The sequence below is a fragment of the Chionomys nivalis genome, chromosome 10 (assembly GCF_950005125.1).
Source record: "Chionomys nivalis chromosome 10, mChiNiv1.1, whole genome shotgun sequence".
NCBI classification, from domain to species: Eukaryota; Metazoa; Chordata; class Mammalia; order Rodentia; family Cricetidae; genus Chionomys; species Chionomys nivalis.
The window spans coordinates 16,684,509-16,694,839 of NC_080095.1; the positions used below are offsets into that span (position 1 = coordinate 16,684,509).

General features: G+C 44.2%; 1 protein-coding gene across 4 annotated transcripts in view; it reads right to left on the minus strand.

Moving 5' to 3' along the window:
* Window positions 1-10,331, minus strand: part of Tecpr2 (tectonin beta-propeller repeat containing 2) — a 103,620-nt gene that overhangs the window by 92,970 nt on the left and 319 nt on the right. The window contains exon 1 of one of the 4 annotated variants that reach the window (XM_057782969.1): window positions 10,110-10,277. The exons of the other annotated variants lie outside the window; for them this stretch is intronic. The gene's annotated coding sequence lies outside the window, so the exon portion shown is untranslated. Of the gene's footprint in view, window positions 1-10,109; window positions 10,278-10,331 lie in introns of those variants that run through there. 4 annotated transcript variants of the gene reach the window in all.

Here is a 10,331-nt window from a genome sequence, read left to right on the forward strand (position 1 = left end):
AGGTAGCCTACAGCCTCCTGTAACTCCAGCTCCATGGGATGCCCTCTACTGGCCACCACTCATATTGCACTCACATGCACATACCCCCCACACAGACAGAGGCACATTCACATAATTTAAAATAAAAATAAACGCCAGGTGGTGGTGGTGCATGCCTTTAATCCCAGCACTTAGGAGGTAGAGCCAGTCTGATCTCTGTGAGTTTGAGGCCAGCCTGAACTATAAGAGTTAGTTCCAAGACAGGCTCCAAAGCTACAGAGAAACCCTGTCCCCAAAAGACAAAATAAACAAACAAACTGGGATGATAGAGACAGCTCAGTGGTTAAGAAAACTGACTGTTCTTCCGGTGTTCTGAATCACCAGCACCCTCATCATGGCTCACAATCATGTGGTTCCAGTTCAGGGGACCAAAACTCTCTTTTGGCCTCTATAGGCAAAGCATGCATGTGCTGCAGATTTACATGCAGGCAAAATCCATACATGTGAAATAATAATGATATTATAATGAAAAATGAATTACTGACGCTATAGTCAACACAGTGGTGGAAGAGAATAGCATAAAGCATAATTCTTTTCAAAGAGTTTATGATCTAGCCAGAAAGGCAGTGCAACAACAAAGATGTTGAAGGAGCTGTGGGCCTCTTCCCACAGCCCAGCTCCTGCAGGCCTCTTCCCACAAAGAGATACAAAACTATAGGAATTAATCATGGGCATCCATGAGAAGATCAGGATTAGTGTGAACTAAAGTGAGCCAGGAGGCAGCTCTGTTGAGAAGACTCCACAACTCAAGTATGTGCTGTCCTTTTCCTAAGCGCACCTCTCTCTTCTCTCTCTCTCTCTCACTCACTCTCTCTCTCATAAATGGTCCCAATAGTCATGGCTAAATTCATTTTCATACTTCTTTAATAGTCAGAAGAATACTTGTAATCCCAGCACTCAGGAGACTGCAGCAAGTGTATTGCTGTAAGTTCAAATTTAGACAGTAAGCTCAGGTTAGCCTGGGCTACAGTGAAAACAATCTCAAAACAAATCAATCTCCAACTTTTCTCAATTGACTCTAGCTCTGCTTCAATCCCCACCCCCCAGAAAAAGAGTCTTGTAAAGACTCCACCGAAAACATCCAGCAATGAAGTCCCTTCTGTCTGAGTAGGACACACGAGAAAGCCTGTATTAGAACAATAAGCCCACTCTAGAGAAATAACCCCCTCCTCCTTAATGTCTGGTTCCCATAGCGATCAGCCATGTCAGTGTTTGAACCCACGCACCCTGCAGCTCCTACCTGCTCATCCATGCACTAAATCAAGATACTCTACACTCACCAGCACCTGTGGTTAACCAAGTTCACGCACTCGTTTGAAGCCTTGCCCTGCTCGGGCATGAGGTGGCCTCTTCCCAACTTTCAGAAGACGGCACTGAAGTGAGAGACTCAGTTGAGACCACTTAACTGAGCCTTGAATCTCAGTCTTTCCCCTTAGTCCACAGCCCTTGGACGTCACCCTGATATACCCAACAGGTGTACATTGTCATTCTGTCTGATTCAACCTGGAGGTATAGTTTACATCTTCAGGTTCTGTCCTAGTTAGGGTCACTATTGCTGTGATGAAACACCATGACTAAAAGCAAACTGGGGAGGAAAAAGATTTGACTGACAATTCCACATTGCTACTCATCACTGGAGGAAGTCAGGACAGGAACTCAAGAGAGACAGAACCCTGGAGGCAGGAACTGATGCAGAGGCCATGGGGGGTGCTGCTTACTGGCTTGCTCCCCAAAGTTTGCTCAACTAGCTTTCTTAAATAACCCAGAACCACCAGTCCAGGGGTGGTATCACCCATAATGGGCTGAGTCCACTCCCATCAATCAGTAATTTAGAAAATGCCCCACAGCCCATTACTTATGGAGGCATTTTCTCAACTGAGGCTTCCTCCAATCTGATAGCTATAGCTTATGCCAAGTAAACATAAAATTAGCCAGTACAGGTTCAAGAAACTTTTTGTATGCCTAATTCTCTGACATTTTGAGTTTTCTATTACTATATGCTTGAGCGACTGAGCCCTTAGTCCTCTTCTGATCAGGTTCATCAAACTCATTATTTATTTATTTAGTTAGTTAGTTAGTTAGTTAGTTAGTTAGTTAGTTAGTTAGTTAGTTTTTCGAGACAGGGTTTCTCTGTAGCTTTTGGAGCCTGTCCTGGAATTAGCTCTTGTAGACCAGGTTGGCCTTGTACTCACAGAGATCCATCTGCCTCTGCCTCCCGAGTGCTGAGATTAAAGGCATACGCCACCACCCGGCCATCAAATTCATTCTTACTTGATGGTCTTGAATGATCTCTCTAAAGAGATCTCTCTAAATGATCTGCCATAAAGGGCCTCAACAAAGCATCTCTACTAAAATGCTCCTCCTACACAAGATATGCCTGGCCACCCACCCCAGCACAGCACGATCATGTTGTCTGTTTTGCTTTGTCTACATATCTTCTTGCTTTGTTGTACATGTAAGCATGTACGTGCATGTGTACGTGCACGCATGTATGCGCAAGCACATGCACACACAGCTTTGTAAGGCCCATGAGAGCAGAGGCCACAATGCCTCACTTACACCCTCTAGACCAGCATCAAAAAAAGGCTAGGAATGTCAGAGGCACTCAGCAACTACGCATTGAACAGATGAACAAATGATGAGAAAGGACAACAGACAGGGAAAGAATGAGTGATAGAAATGGAACAGCAGCAAAATATCATCTTTTGCTGGGTGATGGTGGTGCACGCCTTTAATCCCAGCACTCGGGAGACAGAGGCAGATGAATCTCTGTGAGTTTGAGGCAAGCCTGGTTTACAAGACAGCCTAGTCTGCAAGGCTCCCCAATTAGAGGCCAGTGGGAACTACAAAGTGAACCTCAGGCCAGCCTGAGCTACATAGTAGACACTGACAAGACAAAACAAAACAAAAAGAATACATTATATGGATCAACTAAAATTCTCTTAACATAAATATTTTGATTTTACCATTATAAGCAGCAGATACATATCCAAGCATATTGTTGGGAACCGGTTTTAAAGACATTTTTATTTTTAAAAATTTATTATTATCATTATTAATATTACAAGTATGGGAGTTTTGCCTGCATGTATATCTGTGTACCATGTCTGGTACCTGCAGAGGCCAGAAGAGGTTATGAATCCCCTAGAACAGAAGTTACAGACAACTGTGAGCCACCATACGCTGGGAGTCAAACTTAGGTTCTCTGCAAGAGCAGAGAAGTATCTTACCTGCTGACCCATCTCTCCAGTCCCTATTTTTAATTTTTAATTGTGTTTATGTGAGTGTCTGAGTATATATACACGTATGCATGCACATGCACTTGAAGGCACCATTGGAGGCCAGAACCAGAGTTACAAGCAGTTGTGAGCCACTTGAGATGGGTGCTGGGAACCTAACCCAGGTCCTCTGCAGAAGTAACAAGTACTCTTAACCTCTAAGCCCTTTCTCCAGACCCTTGTAAATATTTCAGAAGGTGGCAAAAGACTGGTCCAGTGGAAGTGAATTAGTAATACTAACAGGAGCTTCAAGAGGTCAAGATATCGAAATTGTAAAATGCATTGCCAAACTGTCTTCCTCAGCTGTCATAATGATTTATGCTTTAAACATGTTTCTCCAAAGGTCTTTCTGAGGTCAATAAGACACAGAACCCAAGAGTAAGACAGCCAGGAGGCCCACTGAATCTCTTTAGGTGGGGTTCTGGGAGAACTCAGCACCAGATCTGTTCCTTTCACCTAATGGGCAGATGGGAAATGGGCTGAAGTTGACTGACAAAACTGGCCAACAGAAGGCATGTCTGGGGTGGGCTTGGGAGAAATCAAGAGTTGTTTCCTCCCTGTCCTGTGACACATTTGATGAAAACCATTTAGACTCAACGAACACTCCTGACTAGTGTTTTTGCATTTCCTACGCTGCCTAATTTTCACACAAGCCTAAAGTCCCATTTTGCCCTACCTCAGGTTCAGACCCACTGCCATAACTAAACTGAGATTTTCTGCTGCAGAAAAACAGCAGCACAGGGCTGGAGAGATGGCTCAGAGGTTAAGAGCACTGACTGTTCTTCCAAAGGTTCTGAGTTCAATTCCTAGCAACCATATGGTGGCTCACAACCATCTGTAATGGGGTCTGGTGCCCTCTTCTGGCCTGCAGACATACATGGAAGGAATGCTGTATACATAATAAATAAATAAATAAATAAATATTTAAAAAAAAAAAGAAAGAAAAGAAAAGAAAAACAGCAGCACATTGGAGTAGCTAATGACATCAGAGGGGGAAAGGACTGGGGCTGAAGTCCCAAGGATCTCCTAAGATTAGCTATGGGACCCTGGGGAAATTATTTAATGGCTCTAGGTTGCCATTTACCCATCTGAAAATGGTTCGGAATATAAGCCAGGTATGGTGGCACACACCTGTAATCCTGGAGTGTAATCACACTACTAAAATGGCCACAGTTCTGAGTAGGTGGGCAAAGCCAGACTTTGAACCAAATGCTGCTCAGGTTGACACCCTGGCGCTTACTAACCCTAATTTCCCCTCTAGCTCACCTTCACTTATTCTCTAAGCGCTAACACCAAGGACGCCTTCTCCTCACTCAGGCTTTAGAATTCACTATCCCTCTACACAGAATGCTCTCCCCCACAGATGTGGCTTCTTTTCATCCCTGGGGGCTCAGTTACAGAAAGGCCTTCCCAGGCCAGATCACTTATGAATCTCTAAACTCTCCTTTCCATCCACATGGCCTTCATAATCCTCATCACAGCTTCTGATTCTTCACTTGCTAAATAACCTCTTCTGTGAGAAGGAATGCCAATTTAGCACAGAGAAGATGTCTATAAATATTTGTTGAATAAATAAAATGTTAACTTCTAGTCTTATTGAGAAAGAATATTCTCAATGCAATCCCCTTCCCTCTGCCCTGCCTCTGTTTTTTTCTCTGCTTGATATCAAACACAAGGCCCTCGTTCTTGCTAGTGCTATACAGCCCTTTTATTCCAGTCTTTTTTTTTTTTTTTTTTTGAGACAGAGTTTCTCTGTAGCTTTTGGTTCCTGTCCTAGAACTAGCTCTTCTAGACCAGGCTGGCCTCGAACTCACAGAGATCCGCCTGCCTCTGCCTCCCAAGAGCTGGGATTAAAGGCATGCACCACCCCACTGCCCAGCTCTTCCAGTCTTTAAGATAAATAATGCTAGAACCGGAGAGATGGCTCAGCAGGTGAGAGCACTTGCTGTTCTAAAGAACATGGATTTGGCCGGGCGATGGTGGCGCACGCCTTTAATCCCAGCACTCGGGAGGCAGAGGCCGGTGGATCTCTGTGAGTTCAAGACCGGCCTCGTCTACAGAGCTAGTTCCAGGACAGGCTCCAAAACCACAGAGAAACCCTGTCTCAAAAAACCAAAAAAAAAAAAAAAAAGAACATGGATTTGGTTCTTAGCACCTACCCACCAACTTGGCAGCACTCCAGTACTAACGAATCTGATGCCCTCTTTGGCCTCTTCAGGCATTGCATGTATATGGTACACATACGGATAGGCAGACACATAAAATGCATAAAAATATATAAGTAATGCTTCCTTGGCTATGAGTATTTCAGTTTAAAACATAAAAGTGAAGTTAAAAGTTATGGGCTAGAGAGACAGATCAGTGGTTAAGAGTGCTTGCTGCTCTTCCAGAGGGCCTGAGTACAAATACCCACTTCGGATGGCTCACAACTTCTTGTAACTCTAGCTCCAGGGGATCTAACACCCTCTCCTAGCTCCATAGGCACCCACATACTGGGGGAATGCACAAAACGAATACATACATCAAGTAAAACTTTTTTAAAAAGAAAGTTATAAGGGCTGGAGAGATGGCTCAGCAGTTAAGAGCATTGCCTGCTCTTCCAAAGCTCCTGAGTTCAATTCCCAGCAACCACATGGTGGCTCACAGCCATCTGTAATGAGGTCTGGTACCCTCTTCTGGCCTGCAGGCATACACACAGACAGAATATTGTATACATAATAAATAAATAAATATTTTTTAAAAAGTTATAATTTTTCTCCCCATCCCCCATCAATTTCATAAACATGGAAGGTGGGCTATATCCAACCATCATTTTAATGAGCATTTCCCAAACCCAGAGCCAGGAGTAACCCAGAACAGAATTATGCACTCAGCAGTGTAATTGTCACTTGTCACTAGAGGCTCTGATAGCATTTATATCTCAAGTATCTCAAGACCTTTTTTTTTTTTTTGCTTTTACAAGACAGGGTTTCTCTGTGGTTTTGGAACCTGTCCTGGAACTAGCTCTTGTAGACCAGGCTGGTCTCAAACTCAGAGATCTGCCTGCCTCTGCCTCCCAAGTGCTGGGATTAAAGGCGCGCACCACCACCACCCAGCTCAAGGACCTTCTGTAAACTCAATACAAAGTAACAATTAGTATTCCTGTACTATTTTTGTTGTTTTGTTTACAGTCTCAGTAGCCCATGGTCCTCACACTTCTTCCAAGTGCTGAGATTACAGGCAGGGACCTCCATGCCCAGCTTTTTTGCCCCCCCTAGCTTCTTATTCTTTGAAGGTTTTGTGTTTTTTGGGGGGGTTTGGTTTTGCTTTTGTTTTGTTTTCTTGAGAAAGGGTTTCTCTGTGCCATTCTGGCAATCCTGGAACTTGCTATGTAGATTAGACTAGTCAGAATTTACAGAGAACTGCCTGACTCTGCCTCCTGAGTGCTAGGATTAAAAATGTGAGCCACCACCTCCTGGGCTTCTTTACTCTTTAATTATAATTGTTACATATATGTGTGTGTATAAGTTTGTAAATACAATCTGCTAAGATCATTTAGTGTAATCACAAATGGCTCTTACAATCCATCTTTATTTTGGCTTTTAAGTTATTTATTTATTTTGATATACAGTCTCACACCATAGCTTTGGCTGGCCTAGAACTCCCAGGGATCATCTAGTTTAACTTCATGTCTGCTGGGAGTACAATCAGACACTACCATGAGTTCGAGGCCAGCCTGGTCTACAGAATGAGTTCCAGGACCACCAGGACTACACAGAGAAACTTGTCTTGAAAAACAAACAAATAAACAAACAAAGATTTTATGGTGGAATACAAAGGGTTGGGGAATAATTTGTTTTATAAATGAAATGCTGTTGCTTCCCTGCTTCTGTCCCTGCTGGCTAGCCAATGGTTCACAGGTTAAACCCAACCCAAACATTGAAACCAGACATCTGAGGAAAGCTCTATATCTAACTTCATCTCCACCTACATTTTCTGCTCCAGTTGCAAACTTTACATTCTTATTTATTTGTTACCAGTGTGTGTGTGTGTGTGTGTGTGTGTGTGTGTGTGTGAGAGAGAGAGAGAGAGAGAGAGAGAGAGAGAGAGAGAGAGAGAGATGCACATATGTAGGTGTATCTGTACCATGGTTTCTACGTGAAAGCCAGAGGACAACACTGTGGAGTCAGTTCTTTGTCTGCCTTTACATGGGTTCCAGGAATTGAACTCAAGTTACCAGGTTTGCAAGGCAAGTGCTCTTCCCCCATGAGGCAGCAAGCTGGCTCCTAAATGAGCTTGTAATCCCAGAACATTGGAGGTAGAGGAAGGGTGATTGTCATAAATTCAAGGCCAGCTTAGTCTACACTGACAGTTCACAAACCAAAGTTTACACAGTCAGATTCTGCCAACCTCCACCCCCAACCAATGAACTAAAACAAAACCACAAACAACTACTAGAGTACAGTACAATCAACACTGTACTCATCTTTGTTGGATTAATCTCTCTCTCAAAAACCCTGTGCTGAGGGCAAGTCTGTGGATAATCTGGGCTTTATAGCGAGAGTCTGTCCCCAAAACAAAACAAACAAAAAACTATGCCACGTTGCCCCAAGACTACAGCAAAGATTCACTGTAACTATTACGATCAGATCTAAAGCGTACATTCACGGGAAACAAACACGCAATCTAGACTTGCTTCTGTCTCAACAATTCATTTAAACAACAACAACAACAACAAAACGAAACACCTATCCCGACTCCTGGAACTAAAGGTTCCGGGAAGCAGAGGCAGGAGGTTCTCTTATGATTTTGAGGCCAGCCTGGTTGGCCAGCCTATATAGCTAGTTTCAGGTCAGCTAGGGCTGTCACACAGAGAAACCTTGTCTCAGAAAATAAAACAAAACAACAGCAGAAAAAACATACCACCTAATATCTGTCCTCTGACTCTCCCAAGTTCCTGGGTCAATGCTGGCAGAATTCTCTAGGCTTGACCCCAAAGCCCATTTTTATTATTTGTATAATTATCTCCTATTCCATTCCTCTTCTCTCCAAATTCAATCAACGGTTGTTGTCTGCTTCCTTCCTTTTTCCCTATTAAGTTCTAGGAGTCATTTGGTTCAAATTATATAGAAGCTACTGTGAAATGGGATCCTCCTCAACACCAAAGAATTAACTTCCTCAGAAAAACCTAAAAACAAGCCCAATAAAAACCAGTCTTCCATTGAAAAAGACAATGAAAAAGACATCAAAATAAACTTGCTTGGCGCTGGAGAGGTAGCTCAACCCTTCAGAGCAAGGGTTGCTATTCCAGAGGACCAGGCTTCATACTATTTATTTATTTAATATTTGTTTATTTATTATTTATACAGTATTCTATCTGCTTGTATGCCTGCAGGCCAGAAGAGGGCACCAGACCTCATTACAGATGGTTGTGAGCCACCATGTGGTTGCTGGGAATTGAACTCAGGACCTTTGGAAGAGCAGGCAGTGCTCTTAACCACTGAGCCATCTCTCCAGCCCCAAGGACCAGGGTTCAATTCCTGGCACCCACCTGACAGATCACTTTAGTTCTGGGGGATTTGATGCCCTCTCCTGACCTCTGTAGGCACTGCACACATTGGTGCACAAATACACGAGCAGGCAAAACACCCATATACATAAAATAAGTTTTTAAACTTGGGGAGAAAATGACCAGATTTCATCCTCCCCATCCCTGATTCCCAAATCCACCCTGAAAATCAAATGGGATTCGCAGGTTTAAAATCTCAAGAGCCAGGCTACACCCTTCCTGAGGGTAGTGACTGGGTGTTAAGAGTAAGCACGCATCCCTAAGGCCTGGCACAGCAGCTGGCATAGGTGGACCCTAGTAAACACTCGATGTGTGAGCAAACACGGGCTGTAAGTCAAGTAACAAAAGCAAACAAAATGGTCCCAGTATATATCAGCATTACAGCTGAGTACAAAAAGGTACAAAAAGGGTTATAGTTTAAGACAGACTCTGGAGATAAGGGACTAGAGCAGCTTCATACCTAGGACCCAGCTTTCCCGCAGTTCCCTTCTTCAAAAGTTTTTAAAATCTCGGCTGCAAATGATCTTTCCAGTCAATGACAAAACAATATCTTTCACATTCTTTTGTTTTGTTTTGTTTTGTTTTTTTTTGTTTTTTTTTTTTGTTTTTTTTGTTTTTCGAGACAGGGTTTCGCTGTGGTTTTGGAGCCTGGCCTGGAACTAGCTCTTGTAGACCAGGCTGGTCTCGAACTCACAGAGATCCGCCTGCCTCTGCCTCCCAAGTGCTGGGATTAAAGGCGTGCGCCACCACCGCCCGGCTACCCTTCACATTCTGCCAACAAATGGAACAGAAAAGTCCCTGAATATCAGTGAGAAAGAGAAAGCACAAAAGGGCAGGAAAAAGAAGCGAAGTTGAGAAGAGAAACGAAAGTACTGGAAAGCCAGAGACTTAAATGGACTAGAGGAAAAGGCTGCGAAGCCAGCAGAGTCGTGTGGGTGACAACTATCCTTTATTGAGATCGATCTGCCAGACCCTGTACTTAACTGTGCATGCACTGACCCATTTAACGCTCCACCACCCCAAGATAAAAACTTATCACCTCCATTTTACGGATGACGAAACTAAAGCTAGGAAGTTGACACTTGCTCCAGCAAACTGATAAGAAAGGGAAGTGCAGTGACCAGACCTCAGGTCTGACCCCGGGGTCATCCCATTCTTTAACCCTCACTGCCCATTCCGCCTCCGAGGCCACACAGTCCTTATTAACCGGGAGGCAACCGCTTATGCATTTAACCAGCACTTACTGAACTCCTAGTGGGTGCCCCAGCCAGCTGCTTGGCGCTGGTGGGCGAATGGAAGGGTTTCTGCTGAGGGTCGGAGGGACAGAACAGAACGAAACGTCAATCCCAAGGCTGAGGAGCCTGGAGCCCGCCGCGAGAGGGATGCAGGGTGGGGCAGGAGGGGAGGAGCAAGGGGAGCTGGGGCGCCGCTGCGGCCCCGGGCGGTGTGCGAACGCCGCGAAGCCC